This window comes from Aplysia californica, unplaced genomic scaffold (genome assembly GCF_000002075.1).
Source record: "Aplysia californica isolate F4 #8 unplaced genomic scaffold, AplCal3.0 scaffold00007, whole genome shotgun sequence".
NCBI lineage: Eukaryota > Metazoa > Mollusca > Gastropoda > Aplysiida > Aplysiidae > Aplysia > Aplysia californica.
In genome coordinates this window covers 1,468,091-1,471,740 of record NW_004797277.1, presented here as the reverse complement: position 1 = coordinate 1,471,740, position 3,650 = coordinate 1,468,091, and the positions used below count along the sequence as shown (strand labels likewise).

Below are 3,650 nucleotides of genomic sequence, written 5' to 3'. Positions count from 1 at the left end.
AGAATGAAAATCGTTCAATCACCGACTTCCCTGTTTCATTTTCTTCCAAGGCCTCCTTTTTAAGGTACCATATTATGTCATCAAGTTTGATAGAAATGTATATCAAAATGTTAGATCAAACGTTATTGAACATTTTCTTCCTCTCATATAAGTGAAAGTGTCACACAGGAGGGAAAGAGACATACAGGATAGTGGACTGATAATGTATGCATTGCAGAATAATAAATAAAATATTTACCTCTGGCCTACTTTAAAACGTAAATATTTTTAGCTTATTGAAGGTGTAGCGCGTAATATTTCAAAATTCATCTCCTGTAAGACTGAATGAAGAGGATGGAAATCTCTCCCTCCCTCCCTCCTCTCTCTCTCTCTCTCTCTCTCTCTCTCTCTCTCTCTCTCTCTCCCTCTCTCTCTCCCTGGAGAGATAGATAGACATGTCGATAGATAGATAGATAGATAGATAGATAGATAGATAGATATATAGATAGATAGATAGATAGACAGATAGATAGATCGATTAATAGATAGGTAGATAGATAGATAGATAGATAGATAGATATATAGATAGATAGACAGATAGATAGGTAGATAGATAGATAGATAGATAGATAGATAGATAGAGAGAGTGAGAGAGAGAGTGAGAGAGAGAGAGAGAGAGAGAGAGAGAGAGAGAGAGAGAGAGAGAGAGAGTGGAGACCCCGGATGTCCGTAGAAGGGTCAAGTAGGCTTTGAACGGAGGGCAAAAGTCAACTGTTACCAAGACAACAGTTGAGCCCTCCAAACGGTCGTGACCTATTTGAGCCTTTTGGGGAGCAGCGCAATATATGAAAACAAACCCAACCCAAACAAAACAAAAGAAAAAAACAACTGAACAAACAAACAAATTAACTCAAAGGACATCAAAATAAAATAGTAAACTTCTGCCGGACAGAAAAAAGTGCAACACGAATATTTCAAAAGCCTCTTTATTAAACCTTTTTTCCGCCAACGTAAGTCACTCGGACAAGAATGTAAAACGACAGGTTCTAGTCAATCCAAACAATGTTTCCACAATGTCAATTCATTTAATTTTTTTCATGTTGGGAAATCCGAAAACACAATAAACAATTCAAACCACCCGCCAACAATGAATTACTCGCAATGCCTATTTTACAGCCTGTACATCCATGAATTTCGTGTTGCTATACAGTCTTCCTTAATAACGATACGGTCCCGGTCTGCTCAGCTTTGAGAGGGTCTTGCAGCATTCGTTGGCTCCTGTAGCCTGGGGAAAGATAAGGAAGAAGAACATGTTAAGATACATTAAGAAATAAAGCATACGTCTTTCAGGATTAGTATTTGAATCAATGTATTAAGCCCGTCTGGTTGGTAACATTTCATGTGCATTATTATTATTGTTATTTAATATTAATCTTTAATGCAGTCTTGGGCTGGATTCTTTGAAGGGGAAGACAAGTTTGGAGTGCGTCTGTCCAGGTACTGTTTTGTAGTATTCTACCCAGTCCTATACAACAGTCAGGGTTAAAGTAACCCGTGTCCTCACTTACCCCAGTTATGTTGAGAAATAAGCCGTTGGTAAAGGTTTTGCAGAACTTAAAACAAATAATGAGGCACACATATTTCATTAGCGTAGAAGTAGAGAAAAAATCTCAAGATGCCGTCATCTATTTGTTCTCTGAACTCGTCTTTCATAATAGTGTAGACCGATTTCTGTGTCCTTATTTGACCTAACGACGCCTTTTTCGTAAAAATCGATCTGGTTATAAAGAAAGTACAAAATCTGACAACTACTTTAAAAAAGTAAGACAGATCGTTGGGATCAATACATTGCCTTTCAGAGTAAAAAAAATTCTAAGTATGAAGTTGTACCAAACAGCCTCATGTTCAGTCTGATACGATCGTCAAAATATCGTCCTCATCATAAAAAGACATCGAAAAATAAAAGCTAAACGTTCACTTATTTCTAGAAATAAACCAAGTGGTTTGAAAGCGCGATTGAGCGTCCTTTTCCGGTCGATAGATCCCAATTTGCATAGTTGTGTACTATTCCAGCCCGGAATGAGAACCAAAATACAGAGGTCACAACTGAACTACCAAATCACAAATTACAAAGCAGTCTGCGAACTGAAGCGCCTCATTGCGATGCAGACCACCTAGTGGAGATTTACGGCTTCGCCATTCTTGATGAGATACTTAGCGTCTCTAATGTGGACTGAAAATACAACATAAGAAAACAGTTCTGAACTCGAGAAAAGACGATAAATTGAATATTTATTACCCCTGAGCTGTTCATCTTTTTGTTTCTCGTTTTTTGTTTGTGTTTCTTTGGGAATCAGGGTGGTTTACTGTTGGGGGCGCGGACGCTGCAGTTATGAAGTCCTGAGTTAGATTTTTTGACTAGAAACCAGTGGGGGTCTTAAAGACTTTCGACTATTCCATAATAGAGGCTTTTCCGCAGTTACAGACAGACAAAAAAGAATTATAAAAAAAAGACCAAGCGTTGTGTTTCGCGCGTTTGTGTTAAAAACGTGGTGGTACAATCCCCGACCAGAACTGTTGAAGTTCCTCACAGCTTCTTTTTATAATGGGCTCTTATATCTCAGATAGCAATCTTTTTCTGTTCTCAAGTGTTTGAAAAATGAATATATTATGTTTCATGGAGCAACGAAGATGAAGTAATGGTAATTTTGAATTCTCTGACCATTTCAACAAATCATTTTTATTGATGAGAGTGAAGTAAACATGATTCTATGATTGCACCAAGTGAGCAAACAGCAACGAAAGATTCAAAGACAAGCAAATTTTAAAACTGAGGTAACGGCTTCCCTGAAACAGAAACAGTGTCCACTATGCATGAGTATAAAAAAAATAAAAACGAAAAGAGGTACACTATTCCAGAACGACGATCAAATCTGTCAGTGCTTGACCCGGCCTCGTTTTCAGCGACAAAACGCACGCGATAATACCTTTATTTTCTTCTTAGGCAACCTCACAGTAACTGTTATAGGTCGTACAAAAAAGTAACTGTCCCTCGCTGATCACGCATCGGAGTTCGTGCCTTTCCCTCCCCTAATTATTCAGGAGAAACCTGTCAATCTGATTTGATCTAATCTTTATCTGAAGGCAATCGTTGGATCTATATCTGACCAGCGTGATAATTATCTTGGATTTCCTACTAAAACCTCAGCCGTGCGTGTTTCTGAACCGTGATTATTAGGAGGACTAGAGATCAACAACGCCTACAGAAAATATTCCGACTTTAATTATTATGTTTATAAAACAAAATCCAAAGCTATAACGTCCCTCGCAGCCAGGTCAAAATCCCATCCCTACACCCCCCCCCCCACAACCCATCGAACCTCGCACGCGGTGTTGTGTTACATGCTCGAACATTGTTCGGCGTTTCTTACTAAATATGGCGATATGATTTCCTCTGATAGTTAAGTTAATCATTTCAATTTTGAGACAGACGTAAACGTCTGGGAATAAGGTGGTAAACTATCTGCTTCAACATCCTGCTTTGTATAGCTAGGGTATCAGTGACAACCAGCCGACATCGAGACATGATCTCTTACGGCCGTTGCACGTTTTTGTTCTTCAGCTAGTCGATTCGGGTCGGATCGTGTCGCCTTGAGTCGGATGGGTGGGGG

At 39.0% G+C, this 3,650-nt stretch overlaps 1 protein-coding gene across 1 annotated transcript in view; it reads right to left on the bottom strand.

The window, feature by feature from the left end:
- Window positions 1–951: 951 nt before the first annotated feature.
- Window positions 952–3,650, bottom strand: part of LOC100533336 (APGWamide) — a 67,794-nt gene continuing 65,095 nt past the window's right edge. The window contains 1 exon segment of the mRNA NM_001204632.1: window positions 952–1,264. The gene's annotated coding sequence lies outside the window, so the exon portion shown is untranslated.